This window comes from Carassius auratus, chromosome 50 (genome assembly GCF_003368295.1).
Source record: "Carassius auratus strain Wakin chromosome 50, ASM336829v1, whole genome shotgun sequence".
NCBI classification, from domain to species: Eukaryota; Metazoa; Chordata; class Actinopteri; order Cypriniformes; family Cyprinidae; genus Carassius; species Carassius auratus.
The window spans coordinates 3,221,737-3,244,152 of record NC_039292.1 but is presented as its reverse complement, the minus strand read 5'-3'; the positions used below and the strand labels follow the sequence as shown (position 1 = coordinate 3,244,152).

General features: G+C 40.4%; 1 long non-coding RNA gene across 1 annotated transcript; it reads left to right on the top strand.

Annotated features, from left to right (window-relative positions):
- Nucleotides 1-11,827: 11,827 nt before the first annotated feature.
- On the top strand, nucleotides 11,828-15,533 carry LOC113066429 (uncharacterized). The gene is made up of 3 exons (XR_003279158.1): nucleotides 11,828-12,275; nucleotides 12,369-12,459; nucleotides 12,973-15,533. It is a non-coding gene; the product is annotated as an uncharacterized LOC113066429 (long non-coding RNA).
- Nucleotides 15,534-22,416: the final 6,883 nt, after the last annotated feature.

Genomic DNA, 22,416 nt, shown 5'->3' with positions numbered 1-22,416 from the left:
AATGTAATACATGAATGAATAATAGCCTAAAGAACCTTTGTGCCAAAAGGGTTCTTTCTCGTCATAATAAAACTTTTTTAGCATAAAAGGTTCTTTGGAGTTGAGTAAAGAACCCTATGTTTCTATATAGAACCCTAATGAAGCCTTTTTTCTAAGAGTGTTCACAGGTCACTATGAGAACATATGAGCCCTCTGGTGTCTTGTGCATCCACACCTGTTCCAAAATGAACATCCTTCATCCACAGCTGCAGGTCTACACGTGGGTTCACCTGAAGATGCTTTAAGAGGGTGCTAACACTCTTGTGTTTTAATGTTCAGAATATGTGAATCACTCTGTAAGAATGTGACCCCTCTTATGTAACAAAGGTTTACATGCTGAAAACATGTAATGAACACTCACTGCGTGCCTGGACATGTCCGGTTGTTCTCTTTAAGCCTCCTTTGTAAAATACAATAAAAGCATCCTAATCCCCAATGCCTGACCCCTGAGCTATGAGGACAAACACCTTTCTGTGAATGTCTGTCCTCCCTCACTAAATGCTGCATGGGGAGTGTTTATGTCATTGCACCTACATGTGGAGAGTCGGTTTTGCAGATCTCTACAATCTTTAGAGGCTGTTCCCGTGAGGCATCATTCACTGGAAAGAAATAAGCGAGGAGGTACACACCAGTGTGAACAGGTTACACACTTCTGATGTGTTTTATTGGGAAGAACTGCAAGAGCTCGTCTACTTTTGTACTGCGAGTTCCGTATGTGGAACCAAGCCATTATTACTGAGCTTATCTTGTAATTTTTACTACAAGTTCAAGTTTACTAGTCACCCAGAAAAGTAGTTAACTAGTTAGTCGGTCAATGTTTACTACATGTGCTGTAAATGACTCACCATACATTATATAGGTTCAGGTCTAAGCATGTCTAGAGACTCGATGAATGAATTAAAGTCATATTCCAAAAAGAAAAGAAAAATCGTAAAAAAAATTGGTCCCCAGGTTTGGAAAAGAGCAGTGTGAACATTCTACCTAATGTTTTTTTTTTTTTTCTGTGGGGGAAAGAAAGTCAAATGAATGTGAGGTGAATAAATGATGACAGAATATTAGTTTTAGGATGAACTACCCCTTAAAGACCTTGTTTGTCCAGCACAATGCTTTATCTGTGTCCAACATGTGCTCTTGAAGAACTCATCTATTTGTAGTGGACTTGAGAAGGATCTGAACATTCACATAAAGCATGGCTCCCCTATCAGCAGGAAGATATTAATAATCCACAGACACTGAAACCACTGGATTCAGCAGCTCTACTCCACACCCCCTCCACGACTCTACAGTGCTTCATTCTTCCCTTACAGCCGTTGGCTGATTTATATCATTCTCTGCAGAGACAAAGGCGGCGCTGAGCACGAGAGGGGAAAGGAGAGCCCTGCACACGTCCAAGGAAAAATTCAGCCCCCCGGGCGCCTCTAATAACTCATATTCAACACTGGCAGAAAGTAGGTCAGTGAAATTCTTGGCAGTTACTGCGTCTGCAGGTACCACAGAGGCAAAAAAACAGCCTGAGCTTCCTGAGTGTGTGCCAGGCTTCGGTGCTGATGAATGGTGGTGTTCATACTCACCTCAACGTCCTTTCTCACATGATGAAAGCACAGCTAGATTGGCATTCGGGAAAGAGGGGAATTAAACATGAGATGGAGGGACTGAAACAGAGAACATACAGTGTGCATTCCTCCTTAATGATGTCAGGCAGGAGCATCAGGCTCAAGCAGGGAGGAATGTCAATCTAAGACTCTCCAAAAGACCAAGAAGATGATAAAAATGGACTGGCTTTTATTTACAGACCGCGGGCCCCTCTTTTCCTCCTCCCACCTGGGCTGAGCTGTTTCGAATTAATGTCAGAGCACTTTTGGCCAAGATCTCAAACCCTTAAATAAACCTAATTTTAGATCAAACTCTGTCCCTGGGAGAGGAAAGAGGGAGAGAAATGCTTCCCTGAATTCCAGACTCAAAGTTCTTGTACAGTTCTTTGGAAGAAAGGTACAGTTTGACAAGCATAAAACAAAAACCTTGTCTCTCAAACATGTTTTACTTTTCTTTTTTTGTCTTGCATCAGTTTGTTTTGTTTAAAAAAATTATTCTCCATTATTAAGTGCACACAACAGATGAACACACTGTCCTTCAAACATCACAATGTTTTCCATCAGATCTTTGCCTTTGAATTAGAAAACAAGGCCATGTTGGTTTAAGCTGGTCAAGCTAGTTGGTAAGTAGTCCAAAATTAACTGAAGGGTGAAACCAAATCAGTCAGCTTTGAGACCAGTTGATTAATCATCTAGACCAGCTTGGATCTTTGGCTTATAATTGAAACTAGGTGGAAAAAAAACTGTCTAAAAAGTGGTCAAACTGGTTTTGAGAACATATAGCTGGTTTGTTGCTAGTCCAAGGTGGTCTATAAATTCTAACCAATTTGACTAAGATGGTCTGCTGGGTGGAAACCAGTTGTAGTCCTACTGATAATCCCTCAAATCTGGACTAGCGAATGACAAGATATCACCAGCACAGATCAAATTTGCCTGAAATTATATCTGTTACAATGGTCAAAATGGTTTATAGACCTTGAAAATCTGGTTTGTCGCTGGTGCAAGGTGGTCTACCAGGTCAACCAGCTGGTAGTCAAGCTGATCAATCATCAAGACCAGTTCGGACTAACTAATGCTATAAATTAGCAGCTAGAATCCATATAAACCACAATGTATCATAAGAAATAGTTTCTAGTTGGATTTTCCAGCAGTGCATGTGACAAAATGGCAAAAAGGTTCCTGCTAACCAATGCACGTACGAATAAACACACTTCACCTCATTTCTGTCACCCATCTGTGCCTCATTCTCTCTAGAGAGTGAGGTCTAAATATCTCACTCAAACAACAGCACCTCAATCTCAGCGTGGGTCTGGGGAAGACTCTGGCGCTCTGTCAGGGTCAAGTTCACAACCAGGTCTGAGATTTTGGGTGGGCTGGAATGGAAGATCAGGACCGTCTGAGTTGCAGCATTTATTGTTGTTAGAAATGGAGAAGTTTGAAGCTGGTCAGTAGCGACGCAGGACAGAGGGAGGAGAAAAAAATAAAAGAGAGAGAGCGTCTGGACTGCATTACAGCTCTGGCACTTTCTTTCCAAAAAAAGGCTACACAAAGTCTCGTTTTGTCCTAGACCACAGCACACTGCCTGTTCTGTTTAAACCATCCATGGCTATTCAACTGATTTGTGGCAAACGTGCAAGTTTTAATTTAATTCATTTTAAACATCCAACGTGAAAAGTCATCCATTTATCGTTAAGAGTATTCCAAACAATCTAATCATCACTTTATAAAAGCCCAACCACGAATAATGCAAACAAAAAGAGACTGAGGAAAACCAGCAGTGCGAAACAACATTTACGAGGTGTGTACAGAGAAACAGTGTGGTAATTACAGCTGTCTACTTCATTTTGTGATGGGAAAATAGGCCTTTTAAATTTGATTAGTCCTCCATCTAAACAAGAGACCTCAAGATAATAAATATTTCAAGGGTGTTTTTGTTGTACTTGATGGTTTTGACTTGTTGAAGTTTGGTGTCTCCAATGCAGGCCGCTCAGGTCACTGTGGTTTGATTTTCTTTTGTTCAAGGATGTTATTTCGTAGAATGACTCTTTGAATTATTTCTATGTGTTGATTCTTGAATTCCAGCACACCTGAGCACATTCCTTCATGTGAATCTGTGGTTTGTGAGGTGTGAAGTCGTGATAAAATCACAGAACACACTTCTACTGTTGTTCACTCGTGCACATATTACAGCAGTTTCATAGATGTTAGTTAGAGGGTGCCATATTTAATATAAAGAAAATAATGTGAGGAAACTGTTTGGTACCTGAAACTAATTTAACAAACTGTACTTTCACCCCTTACAGTCCTGTTTTATTTGCATTCAGTTTAAGGAATAGTCCAACCAAGAATGCAAAAAAAAACAAAAAAAAAACAAGATTACTCATTGACTTTCAGTTGTTTTTGCCTTGTTTTCAGTCCAACTAGATCGATGTACTTGAGAAGCAAGATGTGAAGGCTTGTTTTCAGAGAGATAGTGGTGCACATGTAGTTTGTCGTACTGCACTAGCAGACCCTTTTCCTTTTTTTTTTAAGCATAAAAAGTGAATCTGGAAAATAAGATAGATATATATTTATTAGGATAAGGATGCATGTACTTTGCTCTTTCTGATAGTGATTTATACTCCCAAGCTCCAAAAAAGACCATAAACATATCATAAAAGTACTCCATATGATTGTTTTGTGTGAAAAAAATTAAGCTTTAGTTCAGTGGTTCCCAACCTTTTTCAACTCGCGGCCCACACAACCAAACACATATGTTTGCGCGGCCCACTTCAAAAAAATTAACTGACCCCGCTATTGTTGGGTTAATAACTTAGTACTCCGAAGTTAGATTTTAAACTGTATTTATTGAATAAACTAGGGCTGTGCGATATGGAAAAAAAAACAAAACAAAAAAAAACTATCGCGATTTTTTTTTTAATCAATTTTGCAATTGTGACACACATCGATATGCTTTTACAGTCATAAATGCATTCAGGATTAATTTGAAACATATTTCCAAAAGAAAACCAATCAGAGCTTTATCAAAAAGTCATCTCTAGAACAGACATAAGTCAAAATTATCACTATACTGAAGATGTAAAAAAATGTATAGACTTGTGGCAAAAAAAACAAAAAAAATCCTGTATACAGGGACTTTTTTTTCTTTTTTGCCATGCATTGTTCATAGAGCTCATTAATTGTAGCGGTGCCTCAGGTGTTTGCAGTGTGTAGGCTATACAGTATGTGTATGCGGTCAGCAGTGAGAGCGCATAAATATAACGCGAAAGCACATTAAAATAATGCACGAGTGCGAATCTCTCTGTTCGCAGCAGATTTCCTTTGCTCTGTCACAAAACCGGTCGTGCTTGCTCAGATACACGCTGCTTTGCGAGGAGAGAGTGTGCACACTTAAAACGTGTCTCCTCTCACTTAAACTGCGTCCTGTTCACTAACAAATTCACTCTATGCTCATGTGTTAGACATGAATTATCGCACGTTTTTATTTCTAGCCTTTTACCGCAGCGAGAACGCTCTGATCCGTCAACATTGGCTCAGAAAAGAGGCGCATCACAGACAGTGTGTGAACCTGGAGTTAGGCATATGCCCAGTCTCTGTTCTCGCGCTAGGCGCAATGCATTCTGATGGGATCGGATACGGGAGGTCAGGGCCGCGGAAAATTGTGGTATAAAGCGATTTAGAAATCGCGCACGCTCAAATCGTGATTTTAGGACGTTTTCTTTTAATCGCACAGCCCTAGAATGGACTGGAAATGAACAGAAAATAATTGGCGGCCCACCTGCAATACCACCGCGGCCCACTAGGGGGCCGCGGACCACAGGTTGAAAACCACTGCTCTAGTTAATAAAAATCCTCAAAAGCTCATTTGCACTTGTGTTCAATTATAAAAGGTGCCTTTCAACACCTCAGTGACCCTAAAGACCAATGCATATGATATCTGAGGGCTAAAGCAAAGTGCAAGATTATCAGTGAACAGCAACTTAATTTTTGGTCAGTTCCTCTTTAAAATCCAGCATATGGCTAAAGATGATTTTGAGTATAGTATATGAGATGTTTGGACTACTTTTATGGTGCTTTTTTGTTCTTTTGTGGAGCGACCACCATGCATTTAAGTTGTATGGCAAAGTACAGCTCATATATTCTGCCAGAACATTTCCTTGTGTTTTTAATTCCGTCATACAGGATTGGAACAACATAGGAGTGTGTAAATGATCAAAATGTTCCATTTATGGGTAAACTATTCCTTTAAATATGAAGTCTAGTCTAACGAAAGTCTTTTGGTGGTACCACTGTCTAACTGAATCACCCCATTCCTCTTTTTTGCTTTCTTGTTAGTTTTGGAAACTCTCAGATGTCTAATGCGGTCCAGTCCACCTCAGCCCCTGTAGGGCTCACACGAGCGTAACCCGGCCACTTTTGATCTCGGCTGTGAGTTTGGTGGGCTTTGATCTGCCGTGATGACTGCGTCTACATGTGGTCCTGATTCTGTGTTTCCTCCCTCGACCCTTTGCCTTCTTTCTGACTGGACACCTGTGAGGAGTTTCTGCCCCGTTCTTACCTGTTCATAAATGTGTCTCCTGATTGGATGGAAATGATAAACATGCTTGGATTTATGTGGGTCTCGTAAATGAGAGTGAAGACGGAGATGTGAATTCCACCGCAACACCTGCAGGCAAACACGCAAATGAGAGTAAAACACACCTGGTGATGATTCAACAGAACATGTGATGCATTAAAGCGATTTAAAATGGCATGCAAATCTTGCCTGAATCCACACATCAAGAATTCCTAGAAGACCCATTGTTTGATCAATCTGCCAGAAAGGTATTTAATTGAATTTAATGTTTTATTTATTGCTATACAAAAAAATAATAAAACATTTTTTTAACTGTAACAACATAAAAACAACTCCAAAACCAAAATGGTAAAACCATGGTGCCAAAAAAAAAAACCTTTCAGACAAAATTAGATTAAAAGTTATTTTCCAAGATTAAAAAATAAGGGACATATATTGAATTAATCGAGCAGATCAACCAAGTACAACACTTTTATTTTCATGTACTCCTGCATGTCCATCCAACCTCATTTTTATTTTGTAAAACATAAAAATAATGTTAGATAGAATATAGCTGCTCAAAACATTTTTGGAAAATTACCATAAAAGTAATCTATCCATTTCTATGTATGTTTATGTATTTAATATACCTAAATAATGAGGTCATGTGACAATAACACAAAATATCCATCATTGCATAGTGTACTTTTTTTTTTTTACATATACTTTTTTAAAAATACATTGCAAGCAAAGAAAAATCAATTAACTCCTAGACACTAATGAGTTTTTAAGGACAGCCAAATGAAGCATCCTGCTATCCAAAAATGAATCAAATAAAAGGTTCAAAATTGCAATTATGCAATCAAAAGTCAAGTTCAATCAAATGATCTGAGCTGCTATCAACATTGATTTGATAGTTATTTTACTATATATCAACATCGCCTCATTTGAACGTTTGAACTATTCCAAGGAATTTAAGGAGAAGCATTTGAGACAACATTGATACTGTAAATAAATCATGACTGAAGTCTGGCAAGCTATAAAATAGCATCATATGAGCAATAAACTTGTTTTATATACATGTATTCAATTCCACACACATCCAAAAATAACATTTAGTCCATAATAGAGATGGAGTCTCATCTCATTAGTGAAACAGGAGCCGTCTGTAAGTGCATTCAGTTCACTTCACAATCACAGATTTACAAGCAATAAAAGCTCCGTTTATTTTGAATCAACAGCACCAATTTGTTTTATACCCACTCAGGGACTATTTGATCTTAACGTACATTACAAAAACAATTTATGACCGTCCTTTAATGAATGGTAGCTTTAAAACATGTTTGCCATTTAAACCGCTACACACCACGAATAATGTCTGCTGTTTCACGTACTTTACGATGATGAAGTGTCATCTGACAACCAATACAGTATGTCTCTCGACTACAGTCGCTTGTCAAGTCGCAAGCAGACGATGAACTCTGTTGTGCTTCAATTAATTGCATTGCAACCCTGCTCCATCACACATACAATGTAGTTTTCAATTAAGCCTGAAGGACTTGATTTGCTGGATCAGGTGTGTTTAACTGAAGGAATTGAGTTTAAATATGAAGAAGAGATTGATTTTAAGTATAAAAGCAAGATGTTACAGTCGTGGTTGTTTGGGTGCCTTTTCCCATTAGATAAAATTATTATAAAAGGAAATTTAGTGCTAATCTTACGCTTATCTACAAATATCCCATATATCTATAATTTAAAAAATAAAGCTAAAATACAGAGAGTGCATTAAAATGTGCATATTTATTTAGTGTTAAAAAGTTGGAAACATTTAATGACACAAATAGCCAAACCAAAATTTCCCTGTCAGAGTAGTTATTTAATATACTATACAGAGTAATCATAAAACAATATTACATAATATGTCTTGCTTTGGCAGATGTCAGGGTAATGGTTAAATCAGACAGAAGGTTAAAAGAGGGTTTAAAGTAATGTTAGGACCAAATCAGAGGATATGTTCAGAACAGCATAATTTACTATTGTATTTATGCATATACAATGAGATTACTGTGTACAAAATGCAAATGTTGGCTTATAACACCCAAATACTGTACTTTTGCCAATGCAATAATCAGGTTAACATACCTGGAGTGAGCTATTAATTATCATCCCATTCATCCAAACACTGACTAATATACACGACCTGGATGCTCAATGTTCATGGATAAACATTTCCATTGTGGATTGAGCCAATCACCTGAGCTGTAGATGACATGTGACTGATCTAAAGAATTAGATTTGCCATAATATAATGATATTTTTGTGATTGATTTGGTGCCTGTGCCATGGTGTAATTTCAGCATGGGCTAACTTGGACTAACTAGCTAAAGCTTGAATGCATTGTTTTGAATTGAATACTAGCCAACTACTTCATGAATACTGAATACAAATAGCTTTAAAAAACAATTTAAATGAAAGATATTTTTAAATTGAAATCTGTGTAAAAATGCATTAGCATTTCACCGTCTAACCTTCATGAAATAATTAGACATTAAATAGAGCAAGTGATATTTTTTTTGGTTAATCCATGACACGAAACAAAAGGTCATGCTAAGTGCAATGCATTGTGGAATATAACATTCTACACACAACTATTAAACCAATTTTTTTTAATTGTTATATGCAGAAGTAGTATTTGTAATTACATCTTTTTCTGGATAATGTAACCTTAAGGGCAATGCATTGCATTTGACTTCACCTTCGATTTACAGTGTGATAAATGAACCACATTGTTTGGTATTTCATACAAACAATAATAAAAAAGAAATGTATAAACCACAATATCAGCTGTGATTTTTCACCTGCTATTCTTAAAGAATATGAGCTGGCAGATCACTGTACTATGTATTGTTTCAGATACTATTATTTTAGTAGGCTGGTATTACATTTAAAACATAATCAAAATGAATTCCTTCTGTATTAGAGGACATCATAATCGTAAATTACACATGAGATCAAGAAGCTGATGTGTTGTAGGGTGACCCAGTTTGAGTGGCCCGGTGGGGTCCAGCAGAGCCCATCTGGGAGTCATTAGAAACTGAAAGGCATGAGCCAACCGGCGATTCCTTTAAACCAGACCAGATTCAGTCCAAGAATCTCAGATACCTCAAATGTTTCAAATTCGGGAGACCGGCAAACCCTCCCTCCAGAGGCTTTTTAAAAATAAATCCCCAGTCAATTGGAAGAGGAGAATTCATAGTCGACACGGGGAAAAACTGTATACATATGGATGAGGACAATGTATTTATGAGAAAAACTCAATGAAGCTTCAAACTGAATAAAGTCCTTTACAATATGTCAAAAAGCAGATGGAAAAATGTGTGTGTGGGTGTGTGTGTGTGTGTACACACACACATAGACACTTGTAATACACATAAATATATAATATCTAAAAAAAATCATATGCATATAAAATACAATCTTGTATGTGGTGTCTTGGACCAGGCAGAAAACATGCAAAATATAACATTTTATATATACATACATATGTAAATATTATACAGTAAATGTACACATTTGCTGCACGATCATATTCAACATCCCTAGTCTACCCAATAACTACCTTACTATTAATAAGCAGCAAATTAGGAGTTTATTGAGGCAAAAGTCGTAGTTAATGGTTTAACACTATTAATTGGACCTTAAAATAAAGTGTGACCATTAGAATTCTATATAAATATAACTTTGTGCTAGTTCCCGTTTTAATTATTATTTTTTTAGTTGCTACGTCAAGCAAACCCACACAGTACATAACAATAAAAACTCCAAAAAGCTTTTATTTTCCCATCACTAGCAAAGTATATGTTTGCCCATAGCAGAAGTGTGCAAATTGGTACGCAGCCATACTGTAAGAAACATTTGTCTTTGAGAATGACACATTCTTGGCAAGACTCAAACGTTGACGCAGAATGAATGATGGAGAAACAGATTGTGCCAAAGGATGTACTTGATGATTTGGCAGCAGATAAATGATTGAGCGATCATGAGTGTGTTTGAAACACTGTGGCTCAGGCTGTAGTTCACTAGCTTGGCTCCAGGCATTGATTTGACATTAAAGCGGCTGACTGACATTCACAGTCTGAACAGTGAAGCACTGATAAGAAGAGACTTTAACTGTTTGCTCAGGACTGCCAAAATACCCACCTCGTTGTGTTGTGGAGATCCATCTCACCCTGTATCTCGTGTGTTTTAGGGTTCTGGGGAAGCGATTGTGTCCTTCCTGACTCTGACTTGGTTCACTCATTGTGGTTTTCTGGCTGATATCGGTCTTTTTCCCACTGTGTGGTGAAGTTGCGAGGTTGGACGCTTCACGTGATGAAGGACCCACCTGAGTAAACGGGTGTTAAGCGGTTTACCCGCCACCCAGATTTATGGTCCATTTCCCTCCAAGGCTTCTATCAGCTGTTCTGGTCACGCATTTGTGTGTTTTTTAGGTGGGAATCAATGTGTCAATGTGACAACCATGTACATTAGAAAAGATAGGTTAGGTCAGGAGGTCAAATGACTGTTACACGCACACAAACAGACATGCAACATTAATCACTGTACATAATAAACTAACAGCCGGAAAAACTCTTTTACACATGCCACTATGACAGGAAACAAACCTGTTTGCAAAAACACATGCATCACTTTTACATTATTGCACACTAAAGGTAATTTGCAGACAGCAGCAGCATGTTAAAAAGCATTTGACTTCGATTGCACACTCCAAAACTACTTAAAATACATGAATGAAATCAATTGTCCATGCTTCATTTAAAAGGAATACAATTAAGATTTTTTTTGTCTACTTTGTAGAGTAAATGAATTGTTTTTATGAAAATATTAAGTGTGAATAAGGACCCCATGAATACATAAATGCACCAAAACACTTAGATAAAAAATGGTTCATTATTTACTCACCATTATGTCGCTCCAAACTCGATTTTCATTCTTCTGTGGATAGCAAATATATATTATACAAGATCATCAATACTTTTGTTTACAATGAAATGCAGTGATCAGGTGATGTCAAGATATAAATGTACCATAAAACTACTCCATATCTTTCTATTCTGAGACGTCTAAAGCTTTATAATAGGCTTTGCGTGAGTAAAATAGTTCAATTTAAGTCCCGTAAATCAAATCTCATTTGCATCAAGACCAAGAGAACCAATAGTGTCACATGATCCTTCAGAAATCAGCATAATTTGCTTCTCAAGAAATCTTTCTTATTATCATCAATGTTTAGTTTAGTTTAATATTTCTGTGGAAACGGTGATATAATTATCTTTTCAGGATTTTTTTTTCTTTTTTTTTTTTGATGATTAGAACGTTCAAAAAAGTAGCATTTATTTGAAATAGAAATCTTTTGATACGTTCCAAATATCTCAACTGTCACTTTTTATCAGTTGAATCAATAATCTGTCCTTACTGAATAAAGTATAAAGTATATATGGACTACTTTTATGGTATTTTTTTGGAGAAAAGAACTGTAAATATTCTTCAAAACTCATTTTGTGCTCCATAAATGAAACAAAAACATACAACTTTGGAACAACATGAGAATGAGTAAATGTTTTCATAACTTGCATTTTTTGGATGAACTATTGCCTTAATAATGTCAAAAGAAAGACAGAAAGCTGGTGTCCTTCAGAAACTCTGCGGTGTGTCCCTGCCAAGAACACATCAGACTGCACGAACGCGTCAAACTTTGTGTTTAGACGCTCCAAAACGGATCACAGTTGAACTGAACTCAATCTTCAAAATCCAAGCTCAGTTCTTCCCACTGAAACACACAGGGCTGTGTTCTGTGGACATCTTCTCATGTGTGTGCGAGACAAGACCTGGACGTGTGAGCGTGTAAATACCACGGTGGTTCAGGCACCTCTCCCTTTACCCAGAATTCCTCTGTCCCACTTCCCTTGACGTCACAGCTGGAGAAAGTGCGGCTTCTCGTGGTCACTGTGGAAGAGGAACTGCCCCGAAGCCGCTCGGGGGAATTTTAATGGTGGAGTTGGAGACCACTGCTGAGAGAGAACGACTTTAGGGTTTGGACAGCCTTGTCATAACTAAGCGATTTTTGTATGTATGTAAGTGTGAGGATCTTGAGAGTGTGTTTTTGTCTGTCTTTCTCTCTTTAGAGCTGATCTGATGCCAAATCTCTCCATCTGGAAGCATGATACAGCTGTTAACGAAGTCTTCAAAACATCCCAGAGAAATCAGTTTTTGCATGTAAGCGTATCAATTCACAGACTGTCTTTGGCCTCCTGTAGCTGGACTGATTTCTCTATATCCTCTCACAAAAGCAATCTCTTTTATGCTCTGTGTAAAATGGTATAAGTTGGGCACTTCTCAAATCATCTTGTCCTTTATAATTAATCCACATTTTTGACTGACAGACCTATGAAACTGTAGATTTGTAATGTGATTTAGCATTCATTTTATATATATTAAAAAAAGAACTACTAGTAGACTGTAATACACTAAAATTGTTTAGATATGATGTTTTGAAATTATATATATAAGTCATTTGTTCACGAATCAGACTTAACTAAGCTGTATGGTAAACGCTAATGGTTTAGAAACTCGCCTTTTTCTTTTACTAGAATGCCACTTAGAATAAAACATGCAAGCAAGATACATTTATTTTGGGGGAATTTTGTCATGTTTTTCTTCTTCAAAGGAAATATATTTTTATAATCATGTTGTTTTTCCATCAAGTTTATCTTTCATATTCCTGTTCAGACTCACTACTGATGGCTGTCAGCTCTACTAATTCTCCGTCCTGACTGGGAAATGGATCTTGGCCCCAGTTTAAGTGGACGGCTGGTTTCTTTCATTACTCTGGGGGTTTGTTTGTCTTAACTGCCCGTTATTAGGACAGTGAACTTCCGAGCCCGTGCCGGAATGACTACCACATGTTTGTGCTTTGAAATTCCAGCCAAAACAAAAGAATAAAAATTCTCCACACAATTCCCATGAGGAGGACTGCGGAAATAACCAGGCGGTCTCACAGAGTATGGAAATCCATTCTTTTCTTAACCGCACCGCCCGAAGGGTTAAAAACCCATCCGGCACATTTACGGTATTCTGCACCCGTTTTCTCTAATTCTGCCTCCTGGAAACCTTCAAGAATAATGCAAACCTGGAAATGAAACCCTTTCCCTTTGGGGCCAACTGTACATGAACCTGAACGCAAAGAGGACTCACTACAAAGCAAAACTTTAGTCAGATCTCTATGAAGTGATAAAGTATCTCCTGGCAGAGATGCACCAATGTGAACTCCAGAAATCTGCTGGTATTTGGTCTTTCTTTGTTCTTCCTGGGGCATTGGGTTGGGTTGGATCCAATCTGACCGTGTCTGGATGCAATGAATACCGTTGATGCGGTGAAGAGGAGCGGAGATATAAAACACACACACACACTTGAGATAAAAGGAGCAGCGAGCTGCGGCTTGAAGCGTCTCGCCGGGTGTGTCTGTGGACATGCCACTCATTCCTGGTTGCAATCAACAAAGTGAAACCAAATGAGGGTCTGTGTGTGGGTGGACTTGCGTGTGTGAATGTGTGTGTGTTTTATGATAAGGTCTGGTGGTGGTGAGTGATTGTATGATGGATTGGACAGGAGGCGCAACTGACATCTGCGCAGTAAACAAGAATGACTCAGAGAAACACAAATCAGTTTCATTAGTTCAGCAGATTCACCCATCAGAGACATTTAGTGTACAGCAAAAATAAATGTGCTTTTAAATGTTTACCTGCATAAAAATCTGGTCACCACTCATTTAGAAATGAAGGAATACACCATGAGAGCTCATGTGTTAAAACAAAATCTTAATAAAATCATAATATTATTAGTACCAAGCTAAATTATTAACAACTGCCTAGGCTAACATTGCTTAGCACTGATACAGAGGATTCATAAACATATGATTTTCCCATTTCTGTATAACAGAATTACAGTCAAGGAGTTTGACTCTATAATATTTCATCAAGAGTAGTCTAAAGGTACACCTCATCACACACACAACCAGTTGATCTCCATTAGACCAATTTAAACCCAATTTAAGGCTTCGATTTCCTTCCTGAAATTAATCAGAATGAGTGTTTGTGCCATAAAGCCCAAAATGTAACCTGCTAACCTGTTGCTATAACTGTATAATTAATCATAATTTTTTACTGCAGTACTGTGTAAAAATCCATGAAATTTTAGAAGTCCAATCGAGAAGACATATCTTTATAGGATATTGAAAAAGAAATGTAATGCACTAGTAATCTTTTGAACCACATTGTTTATCTGCTTATAATTAATTTGATTTGAGATACTATAAAACATTTGAAAGCGTAAAGCCAACAGTATAACATATTTACATCCTTCAGTTCTTAGAATAAGTCGCCATTTCAACGTTTTTAATCGTTCAATATAAGAATCAGAAGGAACATTTTATTGTGTTTTATCAAGACAAACACTTTATTCCTTCAATGCTTTATCAAGGTCCTGATTTTTATTGTATTCTATGATTATTTATTTTTTTCCCACCTACCAGCTGTAACATCATGCAGATGGTAAGGATAGTATTTAGTGTTTAATACTCACAATCGTTTTTTTTTTAATAATAGATGTGTAATAAAGACAGGTGAAGTCAACAGAAAAAAAAAGGTGACAGAGACATCAAAAATAAATACATCACCATATGAACACTGGTTTAAAAGAAAGCATAAATTGATCACATTCCTAATGAATGTTTATTTTATGAACAAATGCATATTATTAAATATATATGACAAAGACAACACAGTCTGCTGTGAGCTTCAGTTCAGTATTCCATTTCACTCAAAGACAGAGCACAACAGGGGCGTAGATTACGCGGGGGACACTAGGGACGTGTCCCCCCCACTTTTATCATCAAGGAACTTCATCCCCTGCACTTTTTCGGGCAAGTGTGTTCGTATAGAGGTTTTCAAGAGCTGGTGTGAATAAATATAGATTTAAACTCAAAGAGACAGGATAGTCTGCGCATGACCTTTTGTTTTTTTCGGACCCAGAAGGCGTGATGAACTTCACAGAGCGCTAAACTCTCATGCTGCGTGTTTCATTCATACTCGAAGCCAGAGGCCGCTCTCGCGCTGAAAGTCATAACAGGAAATTTCTAATATTGGGGCAACAGCGTCCAGCTATCGCTGTATGAAAGAGTTGTTTTCGGTTTAGTTTAGTTTTTTTAAGTCCAAAAAAATATCCAGCAGGTGATAAATAAAGTATATGTACAAATCAGTGCTAACTGACAGCATTTATTACAGTATAGAAACTATTCTGCCTTATTATGTGATAAAAAGTGTTTGTAGTATATAAACAAATCATTATTCTTTGTTATTGTCCAGCAGGTATAGATTTTTAGCCAATTAAAAGCAAGAAATTAGAGTAAAATTCAAGTTGCCTATAGTATCCACTACCAGTCAAATGTTTTTGAACAGTAAGCTTGTTAATGTTTTTTTTTTTTTTTAAAGAAGTCTCGCCTTCTTCTTGGGATTGGCGGTGAGCCCTGCCCGCCGAAGCACCCTCCGGAGCCGCTCCAGGTGGTCCTCCCAAGTCTCCGAGTGGATGACGACATCATCGATGTAGTCCGCTGCATAAGCCTGATGGGGTCTCAGCACGTTGTCCATCATCCGTTGAAAGGTGGCTGGAGCCCCGTGCAGCCCGAAGGGGAGAACCCGCTACTGGACTCACTATTCTTTGGACTCGAGTCCGACTCGAGACTCCATTCTCTGGACTCGTGACTCGACTTGGACTCGTGGACTGATGACTCGTACTTGGACTCGGACTCGGACTCGAGGATATATAAAATCGGACTTGAGCATTCATCACGTTGTTTTTGATTAAAAATTTTATAAAAAAATGTTTCGTGCCCAAGACCGGCCGGGATCTATTCTTTTTCCTCACAGACACTGCTACTGCTCGCTCTCTTTGCTTGACAACACACCCACTGACGTCACTCACTTTACTTTTTTTCCAAAGCGCTCGGGCACTTGCGGGAAAGGATGAAGCTGATTGGTTAGTTCTTGTCACGTGACCCGCGGTCCGCTTGCGGCATTCTGAAAAGTTTAATTGTTTTTAACTCGATGCGGTGCGGACGCGCCTGGATGCTTCCATTATGAGCGTGCATACCGCGCGCATACATTGGAAATAACGAACTTGAGCGTGCAAAAGACGCGAACGGCCCTTATCGTTACACGCTGCTTTCTGACTAGGCGCGTGCCCTCAAATACACACATTCACTTGAACACATGCAAACCCACTCACGCTAAATCACTGGGTCACTCACACACGCTCTCTCTCTCTCTCTCTCTCACACACACACACTCATTGTAATATGCACGTTTCTTTTTTTCGCCGAGTGTATTTCTGTAATACAGTGTTAAAGGATTAGTTCACACAAAAATGAAAATTTCCTAATCATTTACTCCTCCCAATGCCATCCAGGATATCTATGGCGTTTTTTCTTAAATTATATTTTTTAAGGAAAACATTTCAGCATGTTTTCTTCATATAATGGACTTCAATGCCTACCAACTCAGTTGGTTGCTATTGTTTCCTCAAAAAACTTCAATAAAACCTTCAAAAAAAAAATCCAATACGAGACTCGAGACTCGACTCGGACTCGAACTCTGGTAATGGTGACTCGACTTGGACTCGACTCTGACTCTTCTTTGGTGACTCGGACTTGGACTCGGACTCGAACACGGAGACTCAAGACTCGACTTGGACTCGACAGTTGGTGACTCGACTACAACACTGGCCAGTGGTCACTGGGGGTGGAGAAGGCGGTCTTTGCTTTGGTGGATTCTGTTAACGGCACCTGCCAGTAGCCTTTGGTGAGGTCGAGCGTGGAAATGAACCGGGCTTTCCCCAGCCGCTCCAGCAGCTCGTCGGCACGGGGCATCGGGTATCCATCGAACTCGGAGACCTCGTTGAGGCGGCGGAAGTCGTTACAGAACCGGAGGGTGCCGTCCGGTTTTGGGACCATGACTATGGGACTGGACCAGGGACTGCGGGAGGGCTCGATGATCCCCAACTTCAGCATCTCCTGAACCTCCCCTTTGACTTCGCGTTGCCAGGCCTCCGGGATTTGGTAGGGCCGCTGTCGCACGATGGTCCCTGGAGGTGTGCGTACATCATGCTGAAGTATGTATGTGGGTCCACCCGGGACGTGGGGAGAACACATCAGAGAATTGACCGACCAGATGTTGGAGCTCCGTCCTCTGGGCGGCCGACAGTTGGGGGCTGATGTCAACAACCACGGGAGAAATGGCGGCGAGTGCGGCGACCTAAGTCCTCGTTCCCTCCCAGCGCTTCAGGAGATTAATGTGGTATAGTTGACTTTCCTTCCTTCGTCCAGGCTGGTGTACTCTGTAAGTCACGGGCCCCACTTTCTCCGTGACGATATATGGGCCTTGCCATTTAGCGAGGAATTTACATACTGTCGTTGGGACGAGGACTAAAACGTAATCCCCTGGCTGGAATTCCCGTGGTTGGGCCACACGGTTGTATCATCGACGTTGGGCTTCTTGGGCTGCTGTCAGGTGTTATGACGCGGGCATGACGCGGTCGATCCTTTCCCTCATCTCCCTCACGTGCTCGATCGTGGTCCGATGGGTGGTCGGCTGCTGCTCCCAGGCCTCTTTGGCGACATCGAGCAGGCCATGGGGCTGCCGCCCAAACAGAAGCTCGAACGGTGAAAATCCTGTGGAGGCCTGGGGGACTTCCCGGATGCCGAAGAGGACGTATGGCAGCATTTGGTCCCAATCCCGTCAGTCGTCTGCAGCCACGCGACGGAGCATCCGCTTCAACGTCTGACTGAACCTTTCGACCAGCCCATCGGTCTGAGGGTGGTAGACGGTGGTACGAAGCTGCTTTACCTTGAGCAGGCTGCAGAGGTCAGCCATCGTCCGGGACATGAAGGGGGTGCCCTGGTCAGTCAATATCTCTCGGGGGATGCCGACCCGGCTACACAGCAGGAAGAGCTCCAGGGCGATGGCCTTGGATGTAGCTTTGCGCAATGGAATGGCTTCGGGGTACCGGGTCGCATAGCCCACGATGACTAATATATGTTCGTGTCCCCGGGCGGACTTTGGCAGCGGCCCTACTAAATCCATTCCTATTCGCTCAAAGGGCACCTCGATGATGGGCAGTGGAATCAGCGGAGCTGGGGGAGGTGTATGTGGCGATGTCCGTTGGCAGTCCGGACAAGCCTGACAAAATCGTTTCATCTCCGCCTCCATGCCGGGCCAGTGGAATCTGTCTCGGATCCGTTGGGTAGTATTCTGCGCCCCCAGGTGGCCAGCCATCGGATGGGAATGAGCGAGCTCAATGACCATCTGTGTCCTTGTATGTGGGACTACCAGCAGTTTCACCTCCTCCTCTCTCCGCTGCGCGACACAGTACAGCAGGCAATTCTGGACCACGAAGAGTGTCTGTGCGCTGGGTGCCCTATAGCGTGCGTCGCTCCTAGTACACCCTCCGGGGAAATGGCCGTGCTCGCTCCCCAGCCTCTCAACGTAACGTCGCCTCTGCTAGTTCAACGGCCTCAACAAGATCTCCCACGGTCTGCGGGTTCCTCATTCCGGCTGCCTGCCGAAGGGGCCGTGGCAGGGCATGCAGATACCGGTCCATTACGACACGTTCGGCCACTTGGGCAGCGCTGGGGTCCCCGGTGAGCAACCAGTGATGGGCGAGGCGGTTGAGTTCGGCGACTTGGGCATGGGCTGGCAACCGACTGTTTTATTCCCATGTTTGGAACAATTGGGACGCGGCGATGGGAGACAGACCTAGGCGGACCAGGATTTCCTTCCGTAATTCGTCGTATGATTCTTTTTGGCTCGCTGGCATGGAGAAATAGTCCTGCTGGGGTTCCCCTGTCAGCGTTGGGGCCAGTATCCGTGCGACGGACTCAAACATGCCCAGATAATGTTCCACGTCGTCGTGGATGGTCATCTTCGGCAAAAGTTGTGTGGCTTGAGTGCGGGGATCCGGCAGCTGGACCCGCTGGGCAGCCGCGAAGCGGAGAGCGGCGACTTCACGCTCCGTCTCTCCCTGCCGAGTAGCCACATGTCCGACGATTTGTTGCTGTCGAATACTTATTTCCGTCAGGTGTTTGAGGAATTCTTCCATGGCTGGGGGAGGAGTCACCACCTGACGAAACACAGAGAAGGGAGAAAAAGAAAACAAACAAACCGGTGGGTCGTGGTGCAGGTGATTCTTCAGCAGTTTGCCCGCATTCTCCACCAGTGTCGCGGGCTGAAGAATCACACGACAGGCTGCAGTGAAAGTATAAAGCCCCGGAGGGTGTATTTTATTAGTGGTTGTGACCGTGAGGGTGCCAGAGGTGTCTGGTGCTCGTCCTTGGTGCTGAGTGATCCTGTTCGCCGGCCGGCTGAGTGTAAGGGAAATCGGTGTCCGGTGCTCAGGTGGCGGCCTGGTCGGTCAGTCGCTTTCTGGAGAGACAAGAGACACAACATTAACTGGCTGTCTTCAGGAGAACTTTCTCACCCGTATCTTCTCAGGTGCAGCTTTTGTAGTCCTCTCTTCAGCGTCTTCAGCTGGGTTCGATCAGCCTGGTGATTGTGTGCAGGTGGATCTCTTCCGTTGCTGATAGGTGCCTGGGACACGGCTCACAATATATATATATATATATATATATATATATATATATATATATATGTCTGTGTGTGTGTGTGTGTAATTTCCGTCCCCCTCACTTTTGAAAATATGGCTACGCCCCTTGAGCACAATCTTGAGATGCAAATGCCGCGTTTCCACCGAAATTACCCGGAACATTTGTACCAGGAACTTTTTTTCCCAGGAACTTTTTTCCCCCCAGACCCCTTGCTTTCTGCGTTTCCACCACGGTGTAAAGTACCGGGTAGATTAGGCAAATAGACTGGTGACGTAGGTCTGCGCGTTTCTCAATACAAAGTACCCCTGATTTAAAAAAAAAAAAAAAAAAAAAAAAGGTACGCTGATTTTGGACGTGCATCATTGGTAGTTAGTTCTGACTTTGTGCATTCGACTGGGGAGTGTGATGTCAGCGACTACGCGAATCCTGTAATTTTCCTCTCTGTATATTTACAATAAAACGAAATAGGATATAAAATACCACTGCCTCCTTTGGTTTCATTTAAGCATAATAACAGCTGCAGAAATGTACTTAGTTCAGGGATATGTACGTGTATATGCAGCCATTACAATGAAACGAAATATTATATTTATAATATTATATTATAATATTTTATTTTCATTTTAACATATAGATAAATTGAATACAGACCAAAGAAAACCTGTTAGATTTACCCCGCAGCTGAATTATGTTATGTTTAACCACTAAAGAGACATCAGAGCCAGCGGCACATATCAGAAGATCTGACCGAGATGAGGCTGCTCTCTGCGGATACATGAGGACTGAGCTTCCGCTGATCGAGTGGAGCTCACCGTCTACGAGATCGGCGAAATACATTTTTAAATAGGCGCTGTCTTTATAAATAAACCATAGATTTGAGTTTTAAACAACTACATTCTCGCCTGAAATACTTTTAAAATTACATTTCATGACACAATAACAGTAATATTTCAAAATGATCCAAATAAATGGTGTTTGAACTCAACCAATGCTGCGTGAACTCAGATCGCTTTGGCTACTGTTATTTTCCCCTCAGTATATTTACAATAAAACTAAATAGGATATAAAATACCACTGCCTCCTTTCGTTTTCATTTAAACATAATAACAGCTGCAGAAATGTACATAGTTCAGGGATATGTGTAATGTTATATACAGCCATTGCAATGAAACGAAATATTATGTAGACTTGCCTTTTTTATTTTAATTTTAACATATAGATAAATTGAATACAGACCAAAGAAAACCTGTTAGGTTTACCACGCAGCTGAATTATATTTTATGTTTAACCACTAAAGAGACATCAAAGCCAGCGGCACATATCAGAAGATCTATCCGAGATGAGGCTGCTCTCTGCGGATACATGAGGACTGAGCTCCCGCTGATCGAGTGGAGCTTACCGTCTCTGAGATCGGCGAAACACATTTTTAAATAGGCACTGTCTTTATAAATAAACCACAGATTTGAGTTTTAAACAACTACATTCTCGCCTGAAATACTTTTAAAATAACATTTCATGACACAATAACAGTAATATTTAGAAAATGTTGATTCGAATAAATGGTGGTTGAACTCAACCAATGCTGCGTGAACTCAACCAATCAGAATGTTTAGCGCCAAAGTCCCGCCCCCGAAAGTTCCGGAACTTTGAAAAAGTACCACCTCGCCAGCAGGGACTTTCTGAGGGGCATTTTTTTACCCGGAACTTTATTTAGTTCCTGGTTCCTGCGGTGGAAACACACCGAGTACCAGGCCAAAGTCCCTAGTTCCTGGGGAAAGTTCCTGCGGTGGAAACGCGGCTAAAGTCACTCTGTTGATTATTGGACTGGCTTGGGCGATAAACAGTTCTGCCTTTATCATCAGATGTCTTAGATGAGCTCATCTGAGGATATTTGTGTCACGGTGTGGTGCATAAGTGAACACACGAATATAAAGAAGATCACAATATACAGTCTTTAATAATCCACATATGGTTAATCCATAACAAGAAGGCAGTAGACACAAGTATACATCTACGAGACCAGACAACCAAACACTGAACAGAATGCAACTTATCAACTTATATGTGGAATGTGAATGAGGATAATAGACAAGAAACACCTGAACATAAAGACACAAGCATTAGAAGACAGAAACTAGGTCAAAAAAAGAGGGAAAACATGAAAACAAACACAAAAGTCCATAGTGTAAAAATTTGACAGTTTTCCTGTAGAATGGTACTAACAATGGTTGTATGTTAATTTACTTTTGTGTTCCCAATGACATCAAAGTCTAAAACAGACATTTAACTCAACAGCACAAGACAAATGAAATATATTCTGGCCCATATACATACTTATTAGATGAAATGTTAGTATTTTTAAAAACAAACTGTCACTCTTAAATCTCTTATATTTAAATCGTTTTTTTTTATAAAGTTAATATAAATCAAGCATTAGTTATACATGATCTATTTTTGTATTCTAAAATCTTTTGATATTAAAGAGCCAGTAAGATGAAAATTCTAAGCTTCCTATCACT